General features: G+C 44.2%; 1 protein-coding gene across 2 annotated transcripts in view; it reads right to left on the reverse strand.

Annotated features, from left to right (window-relative positions):
* Positions 1-7,945, reverse strand: part of rhobtb4 (Rho related BTB domain containing 4) — a 58,904-nt gene extending 50,959 nt beyond the window's left edge. The window contains exons 1-3 of one of the 2 annotated variants that reach the window (XM_072664508.1): positions 7,921-7,945; positions 6,552-6,880; positions 6,274-6,393 (exon numbers count right to left, since the gene is read on the reverse strand). The gene's annotated coding sequence lies outside the window, so the exon portion shown is untranslated. Of the gene's footprint in view, positions 1-6,273; positions 6,394-6,551; positions 7,170-7,920 lie in introns of those variants that run through there. The other variant, XM_072664509.1, reaches the window with a different exon arrangement.
* Positions 7,946-8,149: the final 204 nt, after the last annotated feature.

Consider the following 8,149-nt stretch of genomic DNA (forward strand, 5'->3'; position numbering starts at 1 on the left):
TAGTGACGTCTCTAGACAGCATCTGGGTCCGGACGTGGGCCGCGGCCTGTCTATTAGTGACCTCTGTTCGATACCATGGGTGAATAAAGTAGAGCTCATAGGCCAACTTTGGCTGTTTGATTTGGCATGGAAAGTCAGAACGTTACCCAACCACATTTACCTAATCTATGAGAGAACAAGCACCACATCCTTAAATTATTAAAGGTTGGAGTATTTAAATATAATGTAATAATAGAAACTGAAATTTTCTATATTGTATTTTTTATATTTATTTGGCCCTCCCACAAACATTGCTTTTTGCCTTCCCTAACATAAAGTGCTTAGGCATCTTTGCTCTAACAAGAATTGACTCTTCACTTGCTGCCTCAAAAACATGTGCCACTGTAGATTAAGATAAGCAATGCTTTATTGTGGTACTAATGTTATGGCTGATATAGCCACACATCCATTTCAGGGCAACAATTGGTGCATTTTCAACAACTGTTCTTTGTAATTGTGTTAGTGTCTTTTCCTGTAATATTTTATATAATATCCCTATTATCTAGTAGCTCAAATAATTCCATCATGTGTGGTCTGCTTGTTCACCAGAGGCCTCCAAGTTCCCATTAGCCCTGTTTCATAAGAATTTAATAAATATCAGGATTTGATTTCCAAGAAAGGCGGGTGTTCTTAGAAACACCAAACACCTGATTAAAAGCCATGAGATATCAAAGCCTTATGACTTGATGTTTTCACAAAACAGGACTAACCTGAACCCTTACAGTAGGGACGAAAGCACAGGAAAAAAAAAAAAGACATACAGGCTAACAGTACAATCAGTGTCCTGGCAAAAAGAGGTCTGGGATGTTAAGTTCAGGACGACAATCTTCAGACTGCAGTTCCTAGGTTGTCCCGCCATTCATGTTAAAGCTTCAAATCTAGCTTTAGGTTTCCAATGAGACATCTTTTCATTTCTGTCCTCACAAGGACATCCTCTTTCTTAAGGGTATGTTCAATACTCTCTTTCTTTCCTGCTCCAAACCGTGTACTGCTTTGATTATCTCGCTTACTGACAGTCTAGAAGCCTCTCAGGACTGCAAGGTACAATCCTTCTGTTTCTTTGTAACGTACTGTCAATTACCATGGACAGTTCTTTGCTTGTACTTCGTAAAAGAACAGAAAATCAATCAACTCCAAACAAGTTTGCAAAAATACCCAATGGATCATGAAGCTGAAGCAACAAGCAGCTTAAAAGTGCAGGAACATTCCTGTAACTTCACTGTTGGATGTCCTATGGTGCCAGCCTTGAGTTGGGGCCAACAGACCGCCCCCCACGCCCTAACCAAGACTGTCCTGCAGAGAAGCCAACCCACATGTACGCCAATTAACTGTGAATTAATAATAATGTGCATAAAGCAAATCATTCATAATGTGAACTTGTAAAATCAAGGCCATAAAAGCTCTTACATTTCCTCGGATTCGCTTGTGATTGCATAACCGGACATATTAAGCGTCCATTTGTCCATCAGAAACAACGCTGCAGATCCTAATCTAGAAAAAATACAAAGAAAAGAGAACATATATGCAACAGCCCTTGAGAGCATTACCCCTAAAACTGAGTCAACAGGAGTTGTGCAATGGACACCCCTATCTGCACAGTCACCATGGACCCCAGAACAGGCATTCCAAAAAGCAGACACACACACACACATACACATTCCTTGGCAGGCTGGAGGAGAGAAGTGAGGGAGTACAGGCATAGACAGCAGAAAGAAAGGACAGTGTGTGTGATGCAGCACAGCCTATCACCAGTTAGGCTTCTCCTCCATCCCAACATCACACCTTCATGTCCTCATGTCTTTCAACAACCTGGCATATGCACACCCTCCCCCCCACTGTGAGAGAGGAAGTACATGCATGCCACCCATATGTGTTATGGTGTAAATTGCATATGCTGCCCTCCTCTCATGGTGGTTGATTTGAACGACGATGTAAAACATCTCCCATAATACAGAGTAAAAAGCTATTTATTCATTTAGTCATTTTATGAGAGCCAAGCTCTAGAGCTGTATAGTAGATCCTCTGGTCATAGTGGTTTGTAGATCAATCTAGGCTTCATACACACTTTATGGACAAAAGTATTGGGACACCAACACCTTGCATTTACAGGAGCTTCTATTTGAATTCAGTGAGCGCTTTGGAACAGCCCATTCTTTCACTAACGTGTGTAAAGGCAGACTGCATGGCTAGGTGCTTGATTTTGAATACATCTGTGGCAACGGTACCGAACGAAACACCTAACGCTAATGACCCTGGATATGTAGGAACATGTTGAGATAAACATGTGGATCTAAGGGCTGAGGTCTGTAAAGGGAGTGGCCAAACCTGCTTCAGAAGATCTTCTAAAGAGTTATTAAAGCAACATACTAAACTACTGGGTGTGTGTTGGTTTAGAGCTAGCACTGCCCATAATGACACTGAGATGGTGATCTTCTGAGAACAGTGTTGGGCCCCAGTGTAGACAGGAAAGAACTCTCCAAGAAACGGCTAAAGAGTCTACAGGTAGGCTACTTTAGCCATCTTTAGTCAGATTTAGGCTACTCTATGTCTGAAGGACATCAGATGCATAAAACCTTCAGACCAAAGGTGATTCGGATTCTTCAGGGTTATCTAAGGACCATTCACAAGACATTTAGATTGGAATTGTAACTTGGCAAGTCTCTAAGAGTGCTGGTTAGCAGCTTTGCTCTAAGCATGCGTAGACCGACCTTCCATAGCAGGGTATATCATCTCTGTTTAATGAGCTAATTATGTTCAATTATTTCTTAAGGTGTGCCATTACTGAAACTAGGTGGATCAACCTTTCTAAGACATAATGTCCTCCTTAATAAGCTGCAACTGTAAACACACCTACATCTTAAGTTCAACAACAACAGACTTGATTAACCAGATCAGGTGTATCGGAGCCAAGCAAACACTTTATGAGAAGACAGACCACAAGAAGCAATGTTCCTGTAGACAGTATAGCTGAGCACTAAGGTTATGTGTTTCATAAATGTCAGCTGTAGTCTATTGATGCTCTGTCACTACCACACAATGCCCTTGTGTATGCCTTTACATATCAATCTGTTCTCCGCATTATGATGATATAATGATATTATTATCATGATAAATTACACCAGTTTGCTTTTTGAGCACTTTTTGGTTGTCGTCCAGTACAGTACAGTATACTGACCTACAGCATATGCCAATAGAAAGAGAGCATCATCAGTCTTGACTGGATGTAACACATTGTGTGAAATGATGAATTAAAATATTGTACTCACAGTTTTTGATAGTATTTAAATGTTCAAATGTGCTTTTCTTCCAGTTCCGACTTATTAAACCTCTAAAAAATATATTTTTTAATAGATATTGTAAGTTGTGAAAATAAGGAATATGACAGTATTTCCAATTATTGCAATAAATTGCACCGTGTTACATCACAGTGTGTTTTTTCTTACATTATGGGTACTTGTGTAATTACAAAGTAAGCATAAGTAGGTTTGATTAAAGCAACATTATGCAGCATTTTATCTGAAAATAGCAGCTTCAATCATGTTGAGGCCGGAACACTGTTACTGCACTATGGAATATTGGTAAAGCTGCACAACACCTCTCACGAGAGCTGCGTAACGCTGCATAGCTCAAATCATATTTGTGTAAAATCCTGTAAAATCACTGTCCGTCCACATGCATTGTCAACAAATGCATGATGTACAGCTTTCCATATTATGGTACTAATAGCGTGACTTGTATTTACGACAGTGGAGCGAAAGTGATTTACACTCCATCAACTGAAGGGAGAGTCTACAGTTCTAGCATAATGCTGTTTTAACTACATTTAGATAAACTACGTTTGAGGACACTCTCAGCGCTACACACAGCCTCTATCCGAGATGTAATGCAAGTTCCATGTCCCAATGTTTTTGTTTACAGGGTTCTTGTCTTCACTGGGTTCTGCCCAGATAGCTAACTAGCTCACATCTTATATTATATATAATAAATGCCACATAGTGTGGTAACAATTCTGATTGGTTCTGCCATTGAGTTTGTCTTTTTGTTGTTCCACCACCATCTGAAATTGAGATTTTGATTTGTTTGACCTAGTTCTTTGAAAAGTGATCGCCCTGTGGTTCTGGAGGCCATGGTTTCCATCTTTTTCCAACTATTCGAACTTCGGAAAACTGAAATACTGTGATTACAAGTTTGTCTCAAAGTTTTGTGATATTGTTTAACAATAAGAAATTAAAGCAATATTGTAGGTCAGCTGCAGCATAACTAACAACATGGCAAGACCTACGTCTTGCCTACATTTCTTCCCCTATAGGCCTCTTCTTCTTCCATTCTCTTATAACATGTCTCAGTAGTAATCACCCCCTCATTCTCCCGTCTCACCCTAGTTCACTCTTTCTGTCTTTCTCTTTTGCATGCAGCTGCGCCTAGATTCAGCCAAAACACCCCCACCCTGACCCCTCCGCACCTTCTCTCCAGGATCTGCACTCCTCTTTTCCCCTCTCTCTCTCTCTCTTTCTTTTCTCTTGCTTCATCCCTCTTTTCCCGCTCCATCACCCATGCTGGCCTGGCCTCGGTTTCCCTTTGCACACGGGCTCTCCCTTTTCAAAAACAACTGCGGGAGCAGCCAAGAAAGAAGAGAACAGATAGAACACCCCACAATAGCTGCCTCTCCAAACTGCCACGGCTCCGGTGAGGACAAACATCATGTGCTTTGGGAAGGAATGACACATGTTTGTTTTCCCCTGTGTGGGTGTGATGGCCTGCGAGTGTGTGTGTGTATATGTGTGTGCAGGTCGAGTATGCAGGACAATCCCCAGGACAGCAGTGAAGCAACTGTTAGTGCGTTTAGGCATGTGTGTGTGTGTGCAGTACGCATGCTTCCCCCACCTATTTGTGTATGAGGGCATTTGGGCACATTTCTGTGTATTGGAGCATCTGTATATACTTGCGTGTTTGTGTGTGTATGTACTGCCACTCTTACTGGGATGACCTGGATGGCATGCTGCCCCTGTTAGGCAAAGTGGAATGCAAAGATCATCAACTACCCCCCCCCACACACACACACACATAAACACACACACTTTCCCCAGGGCATCAGGCTATGGAGTTTAAGGGTTGAGTGATATTGCTCAAGAGCCCCAGAGTCTTATAAGGTTCCCAGCTGCGCGGAGCTGGCCGGCTCCACTGTGCTCGAGAAGCCTGGAATGTTTGGAGTGCGAGCTCTCTGGAAAGCTCAAGTCACCAACAACAAATCTCGCAGAGAAAAGGGAGACACCAGGGGGGCCGTGGGACGTGCAACGGACGGTCCATCGGGAGAGAGCGTTGCCTCTGCGAAACAATGAGGCCTTCAAATCCACGGTGGATAATTCTGTTTGATAAGTCTTCTGCTGAAAAGGCAGGCAAGACCACTCACCTGCCATGAGGTTACAGCTCAGATCATAGCATCACTAATTCACTTGCATATCAGTTTCAGCATCAATGAAACCATCCGTTCCCATGTTTTAGGTCATAACCAGAATTTGCTGAGGATGTTCGAGCGACTTTCCCAACCCTAAAAAAGACTGAGGAGTTCAGAACTTGAGGAAAAGTGCTTTCTGCAAAATTCGGAAGTGTCTCGATTCGACACGTTTTGCGATACAGTGTCTGAAAATGTGCCTTAACATGTTATTTATGGATATAGTGTATAGAAATGCTGAAAAATACAACATTTGAAGTATAATCTTTCGTTTTAATCGTTTTATACAGTCCTGCTTCTAATGTCAGCCCCAGGCGAACACGCTAGCCACAATACTACGATGCAGTATGATATCATACGATGTGTTGTCCTGCTACATCCCTAAAAAAAAAAAAAAAACACCACAGCGAGGCCAAGTGAGGTGGACTCTGGCCTGGACATCACTGTTGACACAGCTGTGTTAAGTCCAGAAAGCGGATAACAGCCGACGGGCTACTTTTAAAAGAAGAGTGTGACCAAATCCAGTTCTCACAAAACACAAAAACACTCTTTTTTAAACTTCTTTTTCTACACACATTTTTCTTTGGGAGCTCCTGCTGTTCCCATGCTAGCAGCTCAAAGCTACAGTGGGGGGACAGTGGGGGGACGAGCTTCAGCACACAGCAGCAACAAGCCCTGGACACACTGAGGAGCGGTTCAGCTGGGGCTGCTGACACACCCACCGTAGCTGGACCAGAGAGTTGGATTAGAGGGTTTCCAGGTGTAGAGGTGAAAAAACTTACTTGTGAGGATCTCTACACTTTAATCTGTGAGTAGTGATGAGCGCTTCATACGAGGGGACCTGTCTGAGTGGTCCGGACAACAGAGAGCAGCTCCAGGGTCCTCGGAGCGCCTAAACCGAGCTGAAGTCGTACACACACACACACACACACACACACACACACACACGAGGTTCTAGTTTTCTGCCTCTCTGTAATGCAAGCAGGCGCACATGTGGACTCAAACATCAGCTAAAAGTTGTCTACTTATCTGTCTCCTCTGAAGTGGAAGCAAAGCCTACCTTCAGTGCGTCTCTCTCAGGAGGAATCCTTCAGCTTCGTGCAGACACGCTTCCCCTCTTCTTCACAACAGAGCCCCACACTTTCAGTCGTCCATGAAGGTGATAAAGAGAGAAGGGTATGAGCTGGAGCTGGAGCTGGAGCTGGAGCTGTCAGGCAGCCACTTCGGCGTCGCTTCTGTATATATTCACCACCACCACCACCAGCAGCAGCAGCAGCAGCAGCAGCAGCAGCAGCAAGCGAAGATCCACTAGACGCTCCTCCTGGGATCTGCTGGCTGGAGCCCGTGGCCAACGCGAAAGAGGAGAAGACGCCCTAAGGAATGCAATAACTGAGTATTGCAAAGGGGAGGGAAGAAAAGAGGGGGAGCTGCTTTATTGAGTGGCTTTTGTGTTCACTGGTCCTGATGCGAGTCGCCTCGTCTTCCTTCGTTTGGGGCTGCTGTGCCTCAGAGAGGACAAAGCCTGAGGAGATCTGCAGCAGAGTTAATAGCTAGCCCCTGAACTTGGTAGCTGTGCTGTGCTGTGCTGTGCTGTGCTGTGAGTCTGAGGAAAAGTGAAAACACAGCTTCGTTTGTTTGCTTGTTTGTTTATTTGTTCGCTCTGGCGATGGTAGTGGTGCTCAAACGGCTGAACGCAGCGAGAGAAACAGAGAAACAATGTTTCCTGCTGCACAGATCAGCGCAGTTTTCTGAAACTCAGGCGCGTCTGTGATTCCTTTGTTATCCCCCTCCCCTCTCTGGGTCTCTCCTCCAAAAAAACCACAAAACCCTCCGCGCGCTCGTCCCGCCCCTATTTTGCCTGTCATTCACACATACTCTCTCTATCTCTCTTTCTCTCTCTCTCTCTCTCTCTCTCTCTCTCTCTCTCTCTCTTTCTCTCTCTCTCTCTCTCTCTCTCTTTCTCTCTCTCACACACATATACACACATATACTCTCTCTCTCTCTCTCTCTCTCTCTCTCTCTCTCTCTCTCTCTTTCTCTCTTTCTCTCTCTCACACATATATACACACATATACACTCTCTCTCTCTCTCTCTCTCTCTCTCTTTCTCTCTTTCTCTCTCTCACACATATACACACACATATACACACTCTCTCTCTCTCTCTCTCTCTCTTTCTCTCTCTCACACATATACACACACATATACACACTTTCTCTCTCTCTCTCTCTCTCTCTCTCTCTCTTTCTCTCTTTCTCTCTCTCACACATATACACACACATATACACACTCTCTCTCTCTCTCTCTCTCTCTCTCTTTCTCTCTCTCTCTCTCTCTTTCTCTCTCTCACACACATACACACACATACACACATATACACACATATACACACACACTCTCTCTCTCTCTCTCTCTCTCTCTCTCGCTCTCACCGTCTTGTCTGGAGCTCGGCGTGCTCTGCTGTGTGTACTGCTGGTGGGGGACTCCTCCTCGAGTCTATACTGGACCCCCCTCCAAAAAAAAAAAAAGGAGGGGGGGGTGTAAAAAAAAATTCGCCCGTGAATGTTAACTAGTGCCATGACGTCAGCCGCGCTCGCGTTCGCGCTGCTGCCGCTCGCCACACCCCTCCATTCATGAAGTGGAGCGCGCGGGAACTGAAGG

This window comes from Salminus brasiliensis, chromosome 20, assembly GCF_030463535.1.
Source record: "Salminus brasiliensis chromosome 20, fSalBra1.hap2, whole genome shotgun sequence".
Taxonomy (NCBI): Eukaryota; Metazoa; Chordata; class Actinopteri; order Characiformes; family Bryconidae; genus Salminus; species Salminus brasiliensis.